This window comes from Triticum aestivum, chromosome 4A (genome assembly GCF_018294505.1).
Source record: "Triticum aestivum cultivar Chinese Spring chromosome 4A, IWGSC CS RefSeq v2.1, whole genome shotgun sequence".
Lineage (NCBI taxonomy): Eukaryota > Viridiplantae > Streptophyta > Magnoliopsida > Poales > Poaceae > Triticum > Triticum aestivum.
This window is the reverse complement of record NC_057803.1, coordinates 636,900,284-636,908,611: the sequence shown is the minus strand read 5'-3', so window position 1 is coordinate 636,908,611 and position 8,328 is coordinate 636,900,284. Positions and strand designations below refer to the sequence as shown.

General features: G+C 41.0%; 1 long non-coding RNA gene across 1 annotated transcript; it reads left to right on the top strand.

Annotated features, from left to right (window-relative positions):
- Positions 1–292: 292 nt before the first annotated feature.
- On the top strand, positions 293–4,502 carry LOC123082809 (uncharacterized). Its single transcript, XR_006439128.1, has 4 exons — positions 293–484; positions 555–641; positions 949–3,112; positions 3,925–4,502. It is a non-coding gene; the product is annotated as an uncharacterized lncRNA (long non-coding RNA).
- Positions 4,503–8,328: the final 3,826 nt, after the last annotated feature.

Sequence of the window (8,328 nt, the reverse complement as noted above, 5' to 3'; positions counted from 1 at the left end):
AAATGGCAAAAAAGGCCCAGCCATGCCCCCCAAGACCTCAAAAAGGTGCCGGCGAACACAGGCCACACCCAACGCGCTGGGGGCTGCTGGGGGCGCCGGCGGAAGCAACAGCCAATCATATTCCTCCATGTATCATTTTTTTCTGGTCCACTCATTCACTTTTTGCCTGGCGACTGTCCTGGGGGCACCAACGGCTGGGAAACCATCCTCGCGTTTCATTCGGCGAAGGTGTTTTGCCCCCCCAGGACGTGCTATATTTGGCCCGGCGATTGTCCTGGGGGGCTCCAACGGCTGGAGATGCTCTAATTCATTGTATTTGCATGTTTCCAGCAGCCATGTATCAAAAAAAGCTTCAGCTTTGGGTTGTTGATTTAGCAGCATCAATCATTAATTGTTCTGCTATATATGTTCTTAACCATGACAACCTGATTAGGCTCTTAGTTTATTATGGTCTTTGTTCTGGGTGGATCTCTGACTATTCTGGGTGGGCATGAATCTCTTCTTTGTTTCTTCATCTCCTCTTATTCTGATTCCTGCGTTTGTTTTATGTGAAGGTTGCTCCGATGAGGACAAGCTGCTTCTGCAGGTGGACGGGGCCCTCAAGGCTGCTCTGCCTATTCCTCCTGCTACCCCCACACGTGGTGAGCCCCACCCGTTCTCGAGCTACCCCTGCAAATCTGATGTGATGTGCACAAAATACTTGCAATTGTTCTCGACACAAGAGCATTTCATGTATTGTTCTATTTGAGTGTGCAATTTCATTGCTTCTGTGTTGTTTGATGCTTGCTTCACAAGAGGGAAATCATGGATATAAACTGCGCTTCCTTTCAAGTTGAATAGTAATGATCACCATTTGGTTCCATTTTCTCCTCTGCATCCAGTGTTCACTCTCTCATAGATGTCCATATATACACAGTTCTGATCTCCTTTTTCTGCGGCTCCATACAGTGAACACAAAGCCATCGATGCATTAAGGGCTCAATGTCGTCTCCGCCGGCTGAGCGGCAAGCCGGGGTTGGGCCTGCACACCGTCTATCAGCACCCTCCTGCGTCTCCATTCACGGATCTGCATGTCAACCCCTCTTCTCCTCCTATCCATGCATCTTCTTTTCCAGAGCTAGGTGTATGGTTGCATGGCAATTTGTGTTTTGTGTCTCACCATGTTCTGCTTGCCCTGGTTGGCCAATGAGGCTTTCCTTTTCTGGTAAAGGCCAAATGTACTATTCTCTATGCTTTATATTTTTGTAGTTCCTTTGTTTCCATGCTTGTTTTTTGATGGGGTGTAAATATATGCTTTTTTGTTCCTTGTCTGGATTCAGGTAGGGCCTAACATTATTGTTCCTTTGTGCATGGAAATGTTGGTGGCTTTGTTCCTTTGTGTATGGAAGGGGGCCTTGATTAGAATTTCTAACGTTTGAGTTGTAATTAGTGTTTTTGTTACACATGAAAACCTATGGTTGTTTGTCCAATCACATATGAAAAAGAGAGGATTGTTTGTCCAACAATTTTCTTTCTCTGTGATAGTTTTACTAGAAATAAAGCATAGTCACTATTACATCCTATTTTATATATTGTTGTGTCGTGATATCTGTATAGACTCTGTCTACGTCCTTTTGACATTCCAAGTTTTGTTTTTCTATGGCTCAATTAGTTACCCCGTATCAAGAGAAATTTAACTGGTATTTGCGGTAGAGTTAGCTGAATTCATGAAGCAATGATTTAGTTATTATTAAAGCTGAAACACAACATGTTTTGACAAATGCGTTCTAAGTAAAGCCTCCAACTAACATAACCAAAAACATATTCTTTAGGTTTATCATCTATTGAAGTATTATGTAGAATTTAAAAGCATACGAGGCAAAGCAAATGAGCTCTATGCACTTTCCATGTAGCACAGAACAAAAATAATCATGTATATTTTGGATGCACCTAGATATACTCATCAGCAAGGCTGAGGTTATAGGGCACTCACCCACATTGTCGATATCTCCGTCACTATGATCACCCACATGATGGACAATTCCCTTCTTTCTTTTCTCTGTGGCTATTGACACTTAATGCTATTACTGTGTGCATATATGTACTGTGATCCGTTCTCATTCTTCATATCTTGAGAAACTATCTCAAGATACTCGCGTTTGTGTTTTGGAGAAAGCCTATTCTATGATTAATATATCGAGTATGGATGGCACGATATCACCTCTCTTTATGATGATGTTCTTACAGAATATAGGTTTTATGGTAACAAGTCTTAGCCAACACCTATACTGATGCTCAGACCAGATGATTATAGTCTCTCATTGCTATTTTTCTTGAGGTGTGTACATCTATCTAGACAATTTAATTAAAATATAGATTCCATACAAACCATCAATACATGTTAGTTGACTTTGAAACTAATCAGTAAAAAGGTTGTCCCTTTCGCATTTTATGGACATAAAGATTTGGTGTTGACTGTCGATCTTTAGTTAACACATGACCTTACAACCGTAGGGAGTGGGAAAAAACTTATATGTTTGGCACATTTGAAGAACATATCATAGTAACAAAGTTTTGGTAAACAATGTCCTAGATCTCAACCATATAGAAATACTAAATATATGTTTATTTGTATATGGATTAATTATACAGACTTATAAAACCCTGTGCGGGGCACATAAAAGAAATTTGAAATAACTATTATTTCAATATTTGCTTTTTCAGTTGAGCATAATAGTTTATAGCCTGATAGGCTTGGACATAATTGTCTACATGTACTGCTCAGTAGGCGACATCCTTTGGGAAATTGAGGATGTCCTCGTGCATTTTCTAAATACAATTGTGGCAGATCTGAGGAAGGAGGGGAGGAATAATCTCGCGGGAGAGTTCGGTGCAGAGGAAGAAGAACAAGATATTATTTATTTCTTGTGAACAGTCAAGCTTGTGCATTGTCCCACTAAGTTATTTCAACAATAGTAGTAACTGTTATCTCTGGCCATCTGTCGCGACATTTTCTTTAACCACCAATGCATATTTATTTTCTTGTTAATAACTCTCATAATTGCCTGCTACTGTTTCAGTTCTGGGGCCAGGCAACCTTGAATCCAACGTCCACCTGCAGGCTACATCTCAGGTAGGATAAAAAGATTGCAGTGAACTTGATGGGTATATCATTATTGTTGCCTCCTAATTTGTGTGATGAGCAAATGTGTAGATTGTGTGTAAATCCGAGATGCCTAAAATGGTTGGGAAGTGAACTTGTTACCTCGGTTCAGCTTAATGGCATGTTAAACTCGATGCACTTTCTGGACTGTGACATTTTTCCTGAAATTTTGGAAGTGACTGCTAATGTAGTCTAAATAGAGTGACTGAGTAGTTACATTCTCACAAGAGTTGACTTCCCGTTATTACTACTTGCTAAGATGGATTGGTGGTTTTTATGTTAGATGAAAATATTACATCAATCTTTACGGCTTTTTATGGACAAGTGATTCCGACTCCATAATAAGGAATAATATAGCCCCAGTGCTGTGATAATGTTAAAACATTTACCTCTTTTATCGGTTCAAGTTATGTATTTGCTGCGAAAAAATGGTCTTATATCAAATAATAGCCTAGAGCTTTTGGAGTGTTATTACTTGTATTTGTTGCTTGGATGTATAAACCTTCAGCAGACTGTCAGTTTTGCATTTATAAAATCTGTTTGTTTAAGTCTGCTGCATATTGGTCAAAAGCTCATGCTAATTGATGATGTTAGGTGATGATCTTGTATCTAACAGTGATTTCTGAATGCATGCTAAATAAAACTCATGAACATCATGGCGCCTTGTTGATGGGGTGATCAATAGCTACTATATTGGGACCCTGCACTTAAATTGTAGGTCTGATTTTGTTTTGGAGTTCTCCTGCTACCCACAAGCTCAGATAGTTCTTTTGTTTGTGCAGGGGAAATTGCAAAGCATATTATGAATTGTTACAAGAAACTATTTCCGCTGTTTTGGTGCAAGGATGTTGCTTTTTAGTATGCTTCCCGTATCTTGGTATCTTGGAATAATAAACAGATAGATGTCGTGTACCAAGATTGTTCCTTGTTGTTAAGAGGGATACAAATATTATACAAGAATTTTTCTGATGACTCCTAAAGCATATTTGGATATACAGCAAAGTATATTGTCGCTTCCCTGTTAGTAAAACGATTATGTTAGAAATTTGGTTGGCAGCCCCTACATTTGGCTGATTGCTAGCTGACTGGATTACTCATGTTTGCGGACTCTGGTAACTTATGCCTACCAAGAACTACATGAATTTTGTGTCTTGCTGCAGTGAACATTACCAAACTAATTCTAAAGGTGTTATAATCATGTTTTCTTTTGCATTATCAACTTTTAACTTTTGTCATTTGTTAACACATTCCTTTTGCATTATCAACTTTTAACTATTGTCATTTGTTAACACGATTATTTAGCATGTTCACTATGCGAGTACTCCCTCCGTCCGAAAATACTTGTCATCAAAATAGATAAAAAGGAATGTATCTAGAACTAATATACATCTAAATACATTCCCTTTTATTCATTTTGGTAGTCTGATGTTATGCCATAGCCGAACCATATATGTTTATCCTAGTCAGGACCTACATGTTTCTTTTTGTTATTTCTCTCTCTCTCTCTCTCTCATACTAACATGCGGGACCCACACTCTACTGCAAGCTGATGTTATTTCTCTCTCTCTCATACTAACATGCGGGACCCACACTCTACTGCAAGCTGACATAGCAACAGTCTAGGCACCTCACGTAGCGTGGGACGTAGTGAGGACTGACATGTGGGCCAAAGAAGTAAAAACGCACAACACATTAGCACGAGCCATCCATGACGGTCCAGATGATGTATAAGGGAAATTTTTTGGTCCCGCTACTCATTTCATGACGGTTTTTGTGACGGTTCCTTTATGTCTGTCATAACGGGGGCTATTGTTTTAGGATCCATTCTCATCTTCCGGATATGTGACGATTTCAGTGACGAACTCCGTAAACTGTCATCGATGGCACCCTATATGTGACGGATTGTAGGAACGTCACCTGAAATCCGTCATGGATTAACAGGTTTCTTGTAGTGTATGGCACACTATGGATTCTTTGTATAACACATACTGTCGATCAACATGTGTTTACAACGTAGGGAGGAGCCGGGCGACAAGGCAGTCAGACCAAACTCTCTATCCATATATATAGGTAGTCTGATGTTATGCCATAGCCGAACCATATATGTTTCGTGTACTGCTCTATCAATCTGGTCTTTTGGTATATTAGACTCGATCCTTTGTAATGAACTTATTGTCATGGGCGATCATTATGACTGGATCGTATGGTATGAATCGGGTCTTTATGCTTTGTGATGAAATATCATATTATCCTGTTCACCAGTTTGGTTTGGTTTTGAGCTAAAACGTATAAAAATACATGGCTTACAACAATGGATATATGTGATGATATATTGAGTGATTATGCATAATTTTAGACTTTCGGTGCTGGACCAATGGGATGCATGGGGTAATTGAATGTTTCTTCTTCACTTTATTATTATCGGTTGGGATCAGCACTCTCGCGCGATCTAGTTATGATGATGCTGCCTATACAAAGCAAACCTACATGGCTATAAAGTGGAGCACCATGGCGAACAAGAAACTGGCGCTTGAGGACAGACATGAGTGGAACTGATGTCTGATGCAACACGGCGCTGCTGTACGCGTCAGGGCAGACAGCAACGACGTGTAATAGATGGGATGTCGGATTGCACGCAAAACAAAGGAATCCAATGCAATTTTGATAGTTTTTTTCAGATTATGGACGAGCTTGCCGCGGAAACTATGGTGGAGAAAAAAAGTTCGATCTAGTAGACAAAATTTTCTCGTACAAATCTAAACCAGCACTATTTGTAGGATGATGCAACCAAAAATTCAACTACGCAAGTACTAGATGCAAAAATTGCTAAAGGCTAAAAAGATAGGTGCAAAGGATGAACTAATCTTTCTTTCTTTTTTGGCTTTTTTTGGGTTATAGGACATGAAAAATAAACTAATCTAACAAAACTGTAAATCTCTCACCGATGAAACTGAAAACTGATACCACTTATGTGACGGCGGCCCGATGTTTCGATGAGAGTGAGGATAACTATCAATTTGTGGATTCTGATCTTGACGATCCGGCTATACAATACCCGACGATATGCCTCGACAATCGCTAAACCAATCTCCGATGGTTATTGACCTTGCCGTAGGCACGGTCAACCTGAACGACGAGGTTTGAGTTCCTGCAAGCAACTAAAGAATCGGCAAGAACAAAGGTGAATTGCAATCTAAAATTGCGAATGAAAAATTAAGCACATGAACTAGATCAAAAGTTGGGGTTACACTTTGGATCTGACAAGGCGGTAGTCCTACACGTCTCATAGATGCGAAATTGTAGCATGGCTAAACAATACAATAAAACCCGCGTAAACCCTAGAATATGATGACTATTTATTAAAGGCCGGCGTGGAGAACGCTTCGTCTATTTTCTTGGAAGTCAAGACGGGCCTGCTAATTGGCCGGACCCACACGCGATCTGATTTAAAAATAAACTTCTCATATCAATCTGGTGGCAAACTGCCTCATCGGTACTATAGGCCCAGATGCGCAACACACAAGGCCATGCATGGGCGCAAAACCTATACGGCGCCCTCAGCTTCCGATACCGTGTTAACGGTACAGGGCGCAGAACGTCGTGAGACAGTTCGGTCCATATCCGGTGTGGGCGATAGAGCATTGAGAGGACTTTTCCCTAGTACGAGAGGACTGGGAAGGACGCACTTCTGGTGTATCAGTACACCCCCTTGTAACGATGGGCCGGCCCACATTCCTTTTTTTCTATATTAAAGACGCCAAAAAAACTGAATGTAAGCACCATGATTCAAACCGTCAATCGACTGGTTCAACACACACCACCTAACCAATAGGCCACCTGCGGTTGACGTGGTTAGTTATAGCTTTTCCTTCTTTTCTTCTTTGTACCTTCTTTTTTGTTTTTTTGTTGGAACGGTTTTGTTAGTTTTTATTATTTTCCATCTTAATTTTTTTCAATAATACAACATTTTTCGTTTCAATTTCGTGAACTTTTTTAAAATTCGATATTTTTTTCAAAATTCAATGAACTTATTTTCAAATTCGATGAACTTTTTACAAATTGGATGAACTTTTTTCAAATTTGATGAACCTTTTTTCAAACTCGATATTTGTTTTCAAATTTACCAACTTTTTTGAAAATTCATGTACAATTACGAATTCATGAATTTTTTGATTTTTTTTTATTTTGCAAATTTTCCCTTTTTAGTTTTTTTAAACAGCAATGGTTTTTTCGACAAGTGCTTGCAAGAGAAAAAAGGCTAGCAAAGGAGCGAGCAGCGACCGATTGAGCCAGCAGCAGCGGTCGAGCGAGCAGTCGAGCGATTAGCGATCGAGCGAGCCAGCAACAGCGGCCAAGCGAGCAGTTGAGCGATTAGCGATCGAGCGAACAAATGCATGTTGATTCGATAATGCTCAAGTGTAAATCTTCTGTATTAAACTTCGCATCTTCACCCGAGGTTTGTGCATGTCTTCTTTAATCCTGCATATAAAATATTGTGTTGTATTTTTGTCTCGGATAACAAAATAATAATTCATATAATTTCTATTAGAATTCACCTGATAATTATATTTACGCGCAATAATTGTGGTTATATCCGTACGGGTCATGTTTATATCAGGTCGTTAATCTTCTTCTTCTTGTCCGCAAGCCACTTCTTCACATGCTCATCCAAGAGGGTTTCGTCTGCCAACATGATCATCGCATCCACCACGTCCTGTGAGAGTTGCAACCTCTCCTTCTCAAGCTCTATGTAGCCAAATGTCTTGGCCTTCTCGAGTTCCCATTTGATCGCCACCCCTTGGTGGCCACCATGTCCGAACCTCCTTGCGCCGCCGCCACCTCCTTCTCTCGCTGCAGGCGTTGCCGCAACTTTCGGGCGGCGTCCTCCACCTTGCAAGTCGGAGCCGACGAAGGGACGCCGACGGACAAGGCAGACTGCGTCTTCGTCGCGGTGGTGGATCGGGACCGGTGGTGAGGATTGGGAGCAAGGGTGGAGGACGACGAGGGTTCAGGCGCGGGAAAAGTTGGAGGGCGGCGGGAGGAGGAGAAAGGGTTTGGTGCATTTGGCGCAATTTTCGATGGGGTCGGGCTGACGGGTCCGACGTGGCGGGCGCGCCCGGGCGCCCCATATTTGGGCTAGATATGAGGGGTGCCGGTCAGCCCAGGTGTTCGAGGCCCGTTTAAGG